The sequence below is a fragment of the Mytilus trossulus genome, chromosome 9 (genome assembly GCF_036588685.1).
Source record: "Mytilus trossulus isolate FHL-02 chromosome 9, PNRI_Mtr1.1.1.hap1, whole genome shotgun sequence".
In the NCBI taxonomy this organism is placed as follows: domain Eukaryota; kingdom Metazoa; phylum Mollusca; class Bivalvia; order Mytilida; family Mytilidae; genus Mytilus; species Mytilus trossulus.
This window is the reverse complement of record NC_086381.1, coordinates 1160222-1170848: the sequence shown is the minus strand read 5'-3', so window position 1 is coordinate 1170848 and position 10627 is coordinate 1160222.

The window sequence follows — 10627 nt, the reverse complement described above, 5'->3', positions numbered from 1 at the left end:
TTTTGCTGTACTGCATGTACTACAAGTTTGAATGCTATTTACTGTGGCATGTAAAATCTTTTCCACTTGATATAATGTTCGTGTTTTAAAAGATGAAAACTATTGACTACCTTTATGTTTAGTTTATATGCAAATGAACTTTATCATTTAAAAACGATCAGGTTTTAATTTGAATAACTTTTTTGTTTCAATGTTTCAATGGCTTTAGTTAAACAAGCATACATTCAGGACTTGCAATTTTTATAATATTTCGAATTCAAAATTCATATGAATAAAACAACTATTCTTAAAATTAATATGTTTCATATCGACAAAGAATTTATTACAGTATAATTCTGAGCTTATTACAATGAATGAACGTAACAAGATATAAAAAAAGTAAAAACACAAACAATACTGAACTCCGACGAAAATCCAAAAAGGAAAGTCCCAAATCAAATGGCAAAATCAAAAGTTGAAACCCATCAAACGAATGGATAACAACTGTCATATTCCTGACTTGGTACAGGCATTTTCTTATGTAGAACAGACAAATTATAAAATTTAATCAATCAAAACATCCCTAGAAGACGCGATCATATTTTACAACAGAATCAGTCAATTATCAAAATTCAAAAGCCAGTAAAATGCCGAAATACAATAACACAACAAAACAAGAAGAAAATGCATGTGGAAAAAACAATATTTCCAACTTTAGCTAAAAAAAAATACAAACTCTTATGATTTATTAGTGAGACGATGACATTTTATTGATCAAAATAACTTTTAATTAATATATTTAAATACGTAATAATAGTATGCAGCTTGTGTGAGACAACACCTTTTTGATTATGAATTCTTGATGAAATTATGAGAACTATGACACAATATAGAACTTATCGTAAATTATATCACATAATAGTTTATTCTAAACATATAAACACATATTTATGTTCTTACCGTCTACCAAAACAATTACTTGAATTAGCAAAAGTATGAACAAAATAACAGCATCCATATCTGAACCAGCCCTGCAGTTAACTTATTTCGAAATAAGAATTTAAATGACTATATTGCTTTTAATTATTATAAACATGCCGATTGCGCAGTTCTGATCAAATATGTATAGCTTGTTGAAGCTTGCAAGTTATCATTTCAAGTACATTTGAACTAAAACAGGGTTTTCTATGATTATTTTTGAATACAGCTTATTGTATCTTTTAGTGTTCTGTTGATTATCAAACAATGAACAAGATATGTATATGATCGCTTATCATGGTAGTTTTTGTTTTTGAATAATGTATAACAATGGTTTTGAAGTAAATTTGTACTGTTAACCCCAATTTTTACCCCAAAGTCTGTACAATTGGTCACGTTTACTGATATTGGACAATAAAGAAGAACATAACTTATTTCGAAATAAGAATTTAAATGACTATATTGCTTTTAATTATTATAAACATGCCGATTGCGCAGTTCTGATCAAATATGTATAGCTTGTTGAAGCTTGCAAGTTATCATTTCAAGTACATTTGAACTAAAACAGGGTTTTCTATGATTATTTTTGAATACAGCTTATTGTATCTTTTAGTGTTCTGTTGATTATCAAACAATGAACAAGATATGTATATGATCGCTTATCATGGTAGTTTTTGTTTGTGAATAATGTATAACAATGGTTTTGAAGTAAATTTGTACTGTTAAACCCAATTTTTACCCCAAAGTCTGTACAATTGGTCACGTTTACTGATATTGGACAATAAAGAAGAACATAACTTATTTCGAAATAAGAATTTAAATGACTATATTGCTTTTAATTATTATAAACATGCCGATTGCGCAGTTCTGATCAAATATGTATAGCTTGTTGAAGCTTGCAAGTTATCATTTCAAGTACATTTGAACTAAAACAGGGTTTTCTATGATTATTTTTGAATACAGCTTATTGTATCTTTTAGTGTTCTGTTGATTATCAAACAATGAACAAGATATGTATATGATCGCTTATCATGGTAGTTTTTGTTTGTGAATAATGTATAACAATGGTTTTGAAGTAAATTTGTACTGTTAACCCCAATTTTTACCCCAAAGTCTGTACAATTGGTCATGTTTACTGATATTGGACAATAAAGAAGAACATTTTTTAAATTTGATAAATTTACAGCAAAAAAATATGTTTTTTTTACATTCATAAACATTTAATAAATATGAGTTATTTCTGAATAAAAAATGTACAAACGTAAAGGATACTTTTAAAATACGGAAATTACAAATTATTTAACAAAAAACAGTTTGTGTTTATCTTTTAAAACAAACAAGCTATGTGTTTCTCTCGAAAAGAAAAATACGGCCACAAATCCGAATTTTGAACAAATATACCAAATATCGACCTAATTTTACTGAAAAAGAACCAAATGAAGGTATATTTTTATTACATATTTGATTTAATCAGATAAAAAAAACCTATATAGAATTTTTTTTATCAAAATGTAAATACGGGATCAAAACTGTATCGTATGTCCTTAAGGGCATGTACTAGCCAAGAGTAAAATTTATGAAATCAATGAACTGCATGTTAAATGAATATGGTTTGACCTAAACATTAATTTCCGTTTAGTCTGTATGGTTGCACTAAAGTCGTGTGTGAACAGTCATTTCATGAAGAATGTTGATACATGTATGTTCTGTTTAAAAGTTTAAAAAAATGTTTTTTGTTTACTTTTAGCATTCAATTGAACTTTTTGGTGATAACGAACAACACTGTGTTGTAAGGGTGTTTCGTCTTTCCGAAATTAGTAGGTAAGCAGCAGTAATCAATTGTGTTTTAAAGGGAACTTTGCATCATGCGATGTAAACCAAGAATACAAATACATCTATATTGTTTTAGACATTAATCTTTAGAACAAAAATTGGGAACACACTTTATAATGATTTGTGTAGATTTAGGAACATAAATCAAAAGCTCCCTATAGTGAAGGGTAGATGGAATAATATGGTTAGAAATAATACACTCTGTAAGAAAGAGAAATATGAAATGAAATGCATTACATATTATAATGTAAATAAACATTGTTTGTCACATTATTATTTAAAAAAAATAAATATTGTCAAATACAAGCAGTGTCTTAAAAAAAATCAGAATTTATTAAACTGTGTAAATTTATTATTCACACAGGTATATGTGCTCCTGGCTGAAATGTACTTCAAATATTGTTTATGAACCTATTTTGTTTCTTCTGTCTTATTGTTAATATTGTAAACTTTTGTCATCTCAATATAATATCTATGTATCTGGTTTTTTTTTTTTAGAATAAAGATATATAATATAGAACAGTATCACGTTACATTGAAGTTATGGATTATACAGAATTAAGTAGTCAGTTGCTTACATAGTTATTATTATGGCACAGTCGAATTCAACGATTGTATTATGGCAATTAAGGATATGCATAATGCTTGTTGAGTGGTTAAATAGCATAAAGCATAAAGCATAACGTTAAATGCCATTGCAGACAGAAGGTAGAGTTGATACTTTTTGTCAACTTAAGATAAGATCAATTTGAAGTACTTAGTGGTTGTCCATTTTAATAAACATATTCTAAGTTAAAGGTAAACAATTTAACATCGTAGTTAAATCCAATGCTATTGTTATGTTTTATTTATCGGTACAACCATTTATGTTGTTTTTGAAAAATTAAAACGTAAATATGAATTGTATAAAGGTATGATTACTAATTAACATTCATTCTGTCGATACTATTTACCACATTTTGCATTGCGCAAGGGCATGCGTATTTATACTGTCCATGACACTATGTTCTGAATTTTACTCAAGTATGGGGCTGATTTATTTATTTTTGATATAAGTGCAAGTACTATCACATCCGTGCTTTAATCTGTTTTTTACATATCTATTTTACGTGACTCTGTTTTTTATGTATCCCGTCATCTTTGAACGACAAAATTATGTTATGTCTACCTGTGCGAATTTTCAACGCGCAATTTCACACCATTACATTAAACCTTCCAAACTTTATGGGTGGATTTTACATAGATAGATAAAAACTATAATATAAGCAAAATGAGGATGTTACATTTGATGCATGCCTTTTTGTGCTTCTTCGTTACATTTGTTGTTTTTATGGTGATTAAGATGATTACACAATGTTGACTGCTGTGCCCCTATTTTTGACAATTCTACCTAATGTGTCTGTTTGTTTTGTTTACGCATCGTTGAAAATATAATGGAATTTGATGCGACTGCCATACAAGTGATATGTTTAGCTAGTTATAAAACCAGGTTCAATCCACCATTTTCTACATGAGAACATGCCTGTACCAAGTCAGGAATATGACAGTTGTTATCCATTCGTTTGATTTGTTTCAACTTTTGATTTTGCCATTTGATTTGGGACTTTCCTTTTTGAATATTCCTCGGAGTTTAGTATTTTTGTGTTTTTCCGTTTTAGTGGTAATTGTCTTTTTATAGGTGTGTCTCGTGCCGATCATTTGAGTATACCAACTTTATTTATTTCATGGTTTACTGTTACATCCCTTTCCCAAGTAAAGGGAGGATTAAGCGCTCACAAACAAGTTTATTCCAACTCATCAGTCATCAGTCAGAATATATTGACCGTAAGTGATTTCGTTTGAAATTCTTTTTTTAACACTCTTTATGTTTTATAACTGAATATACAGTAATGCTTTGTATCATTGATGAAGGCCGTTTTTGGTCTATAATTGCTAATATCCACTTCACCTGAACATTGGCTGATAATTGTTCTATAACATAGTTGTTGGAAATCATAGATATACCAAAGCACCTTCCTTTTTCATAAATAAATCTGAAACACATCCACGATTGTCGTACCTAAATTTTCAGCCTAGATTTTTAGTAAGTAATGTATTCATGTTGCAATCATACTCTATAATAATGTAGTATTGTTAAATTCAAGTTGTTGGAAGTCCAAATCTCAGTGAAATTTGCAAAGTAATTTAGTTATTGTAAGCTTAATTTTGATATCTAAATTTAGGAAATGGAATGGTTAATTATTCAAATTTGGAAAAAATCAACAGGTATCTATTTTAATTCAGAAAAAGATAATTACTTAGTTATGTCTTCAAAAAACATTTTTACTCTTTATCAACAACTACATGGATATATTTTAATGCTCCTTTAATAAATTTAAGTGATTTGTTTGAAATTTGATAAAAAAAAAATGTCAAATTTTGTTTGAAATCTAAGAAATTTTGTTTTTTAATCGTTATAATTAAATAAGTTTTGGTGATTTTGTTTAGAATTTAATAAATTTTGATGAATTTATTCAATATATTTGAAAGGAAAGTTCCCGTGAAAATAATATCTCCATTTCTTCTATCACGACATAATTCAATTCCGCCTTCCCATGAAAATAATGTATCCATTACTTCCATCACAACAAAATTCAATTCCGCCTTCCCATGAAAATAATGTATCCATTACTTCCATCACAACAAAATTCAATTCCGCCTTCCCATGAAAATAATGTATTCATTACTTCCATCACAACATAATTCAATTCCGCCTTTTCATGAAGATAATGTATCCATTACTTCATCACGATTTTATCAAAATCCTGATGAGGTTCTGTGTTTCTCAACAACTATCCAGTCTAACAGAAACATTCTGAATATAAACTGAAGAAAGGATTAAAATACATGTATCTGAAAAAAAACCTGTTAATTATTATACATAGATATTACAATGTTTTTTTGTTTTTTTTATTATTATATAAAAGTAGAATGTTTGACACCACGAATTTATCAGGGATCATCTTTCGATCACATTACTTTGAATTAAAATCAAATATATTATCTTAGCAGTATTTGGCAAAACTTTTAGGAATTTTGGTCCTCAATGCTCTTCAACTTTGTAATTTATTTTGGCCTTTTAAACTTTTTTGGATTCGAGCGTCACTGATGAGACCTTTTTTTTTTTAGACGAAACGCGCGTCTAGCGTCTTATACAAAATTTAGTCCTAGCATCTATGATGAGTTTTTTTGCAGGTAACCTTTAATATTATTTAATAAACATGAAAAAAATATTTTTCATTTAGCCGCAGTCTTTTGACTGATAGCAGATTCTTTGTTTTTAAAGTTTTCTTAAATGTTTTTTGAACATTCTTATATCAAGTGCGGTGCAACACTTGGGTTTTCGCCTGGCTTCTGACAAACGGACACAGGTTTCTAAAAGTAGTTTTTTCATGGACGGCCACGAAACATTTAGATATAAGTAGTAGATATTAAAAAGCTTCAAATTTACAATTTCTTTAATGAAAAATGCACGAAAAATAATAAAACTACCCATAACACTTCGGTTTTGTACATTTCATGGGCAAAATATTATATTATTCAGCCATATGCAAACTTATAACCCCATCAAAGTATCATACTTTACATAAATTTCAAGAAAAACAACCAAAAACTGACCCCAAAAGACTCATTTTTGCAAGAGTTATCTCCCCTTTCAATGTTAATTTCCATACGAAATTAAAAATGCTGATTTTGAATTTTCCTCAAGTTAGATTTAATGGGACTTTTTTTCTGTGTATGAAAAGGGGATCATGCTATAGATTAGAACTAAAACATTTTCTGTTGAAATTAGATTGAGGTTAAATCTTAGTTTGACTGAACTACAAATGTATATCTACTGCGCCAACTGTAGGGAAAAATAATGTTTAACCAGTGTATATATCATTGTGTTTTACTTTACTGTCCTGTCAACTGCAAGAACTTTTTTTGTTGGTGACTGTAATATTTTTTTGTATGTGAAGTTTTTGTGTATAAATTTTTAGTGTGTGAATTTTTTTGTGTGTGAATTTTTAGTGTGTGAATTTTTTGTGTGTGAATTTTTAGTGTGTGAATTTTTTAAGTTAGTTGTGTTGTATATTAACACAATTTTGGCTCATCCGTCGTAATTATTGTAATGTTAACCAATTATGTCAATAAAAATAAATAAGTAAGGCAAATACCGCTGGTTTTCATTTTTTTCAGGTTGTCATAATGAAGAGAACCATTTGACTTAATCAGGTTTTATAGATTCCCTTTTTTTTTAATTTACCATGAAGTCTATGTAAATAGATATGGCACTATGGGATTATTTTTAATGTCATATTCAAAGAGGAGACTCTCAAGGCTGATCAAGATTGTCAAGGTCAGAGTCATGCCCTTGAGAACGATGTACAGCATCTGAACTGAAATAAAAACTTAAACTGGTCAGAAGAAAAAGATATAAAAATATTTTTTTTTATGAAAGCTAAAGACAAAACAAAAATTGAATAAATTCATTAATATTGACTTTAAAATCTACTGGAACAGTTATACATTTAATTTGACTCTAAATTTGACCAATTTGTCTTTAAATAGGAAATTTTTACTAGCTCAAAACTACCAAACTGTTCTGAAAACTACTAGAATTATAAACATTCTTAAATAACTTCCCTCCACAGAACAATACACAATACCCTTCAGATATCTGTTTCTCTGCTCTCTATTATTATCTCATTCATTAATTCATTCATTCACACATCTTCCGGACAACCTATTTAGGAAGTATCATGTAAGTTATCCCACCCGGGTTAGTTCTTGATACTTTGTGAATAAAATGGTTTAATATTGATGTACTAGACATGAAGGGATGATTAAACAAGATGTTTCATTCACCAGGATGCCAGGTGGGTTTTGTTTACAATTTGCAAAATAGTTTAAAAAAATCCAAATAAAAATAAGTAATGTTTATCAAAAAAATAAATATTGTAAGATGGTAACGATAACTGGGAATACGTAAACATCTGACCTTTCTTATCCTTATCTTTAAGACCTTGGAAATTTGAGACTTTTCTGATCTCAATAATTTACTGATTCATTTCAGTTGTACATTGTCTCTACATCTTCTAAATAGTTTTTTTTCCCACAAAACAGATCTTGTCTTGCTGATAATTTGTAAATTCTTTTAACACATTTTCTCTCTCTATAATATAGTTTTTATTCTATCTCTATAATATAGCTTGTATTCTATCTCTCTATAATATGGTTTTTATTCTATCCTTTTAGAATTCATAGTTGTTTGTATCTTTAAAAAGTATATGTCCAAAATATGGTAAAAAAAATGTCATTAAAAGTGAAACAACACCAAAAAATGTTGACTGACAAAGATTGATCATCGGTACCAAATTTCTACTGTGTTTTTTTTTCTCAGTCTGATCCATATAAAATTTGAAGGTGTGCGTTACTGATAAAGTCAGGTGTGTTGTGTTCAATGATGATGTAATGTGATATTTACAAGCTTTACCTTGGGTATAGTGAAATCCTGAATTCCCACCAAAATCACTAGTGATTCTGACTGTCTTTGCTGTACAAAATTAATACTCTATTTCTATGATTACTGTACTTATAAAGGTCTCTGATATCCTAATGATGATAACATGCTACAACAACATTATACATCTACCTTTGGTAACATACAATGTCTGACTTAACTAAAATATGCATAAAACAATCATGCTTTTATTTACAAATATATACATATATATACAAGGAAAATATGGGTAGAGTACCTGGATAGAAGGGGGAGACTCAGGGAGTAAGACTAAGGGCAGATTTCCCTCTATCTTTTTATAGTTTTCATTTTTGCCAGAGAATTTCTAAATTGTAATGAACTATTAAAAGACCAAACCGTCAATGAAGTGTTCGAGATACAATTCATCACTATAAAATCAACTAACCGATCAACCAATACCATCAGTCATTCATTTATTGCTTGTCAGGTAATCTGGGGACAACTGGACAAAAGGGACAAAACTAACAAAAAATCTATTCTTAACCTACTCCTCTGAACGACACACAATACTAAGCTGAAACATCCGACACCTCAAATTGTACCTTTTAAAAGTCCTCCAAAAACCAATCAGACCATGACTCTCCATGAAATGCCACCTGAACCAAACTCTCCTCATAGCTGCTCTGTCCGCCTCGTCCCAAATCACAACTCTATCTTGCTCAATAGTAAATACCTCGCCATCCTCTTTAGACAGCTCCTCCACATCACTTACACCTTCTAAATCCACAGGACCACAGCAAGGTAAAACCCTGGAGATTACATACTGCATCTGCAGATTTCGACCCTCACTTTCCTAGTTTGCGCCAAACATCTGCAAAGTCTCATCATCACTTGTCTTACCTCACCACAAATCCTCGGATAGGGCCTCCAACTCCTCTGAAACATAAAGAACTTTCCTCTCTGAATCCTCCCAAAACTGATCAGCCTTCTGCTGCTCCTGTTCCCAGGTTGAGAAAAGGTCAGAATCATCTGTATCGAAGACCAACTCATGTTCCTCTACCTCCTCACACACAACTGTATCATTTTCAACAGTTTCATCCAAAGTAGAAATGACTTCTAGCTCAAATGGCACCGCTGAAAACAATGCAACACTGGGTGCTTCCACCAAACACTGCTCCCGGTCAGCAGCCCTTACTAGCTCAGGAGACTTTACCACAGGAGAAGGAACATGCTCATCTAAACGCGACACAAACCTTGAACCTGGGGTGAACTACTCTCTGGCTCAACACATGGTCTAACACAGGGACCATACGGACGCAGACCTACTAAGTCGACGAGCTCTCTCACGATACATAGATTACCAATTATTTTCTTGCTTTTTTTGTCGTTTTGTCTGAAAATACAGAAAAGTAAAATGATTTTTGTTATGTTCGATAACTAAAAATCAACAATAAGTTGCAATAAAATGATACGACCGCAGTAGTTGAACCCTGAATATTTGGTGCAAGTTTGGATACAACAATCAAGCTTGATACTGTATGAATTTGGATTTTGATCAAATTTTTAACATAATGTAGGTTTCTGACAAAAAAATAAATGTTGTAAATTTATTAGATCTTAAATACATAGAAATGGGTATCAATTGAAGATTTCTTGATATGAACAATATTTTCTTGCAATTTCACAATATTGTGCAACTGAAGATGTTTTGCTATGTACAATAATTTCTTTTCTCAATCTTATGTATGAGGAGTTGTATTTTTGACTTATTTCGTTAAAGATTTTGCAAGATACATTCTTATAGCATATCACTAAGTACATTATTATAACAGAACATAAGACACATTCTGAACGCTATAGCTTTAGTACTCAATCAGGTGAATGCAAATCTGTACACGTACTCTTTAAAAGTTACATTCTTATAGCAAGGCACTAAGTTCTTACTTAAAGCATAACACAAAGTACATTATATTATCAGAAGATTAAGTACAGTCTTGTTAGATACAACTAGATACAATAAAATAGCATTGCATTTAAACCTTAATCGGATAAATGAGAAGATGTGCAATTACTCAATAAACTGTAGATTAGACTGGAACCATATTCTGCTATGTTTGCAAAGCTGTGCCCTTACTCATTCAGATGCATTAGAGACAAGCTTGGGATCTCAGGCAGATTTTTGAGATAGCTTCACCCTAAGCCATACAGACACATATGTTATATCCTTTCTCAATCTTATGTATGAGAAGTTGTATTTTTACTTCTTTCAATAAAGGTTCTGCAAGATTTATTCTTATAGCATAGCACTAAGTACATTCTTATTACATAAAA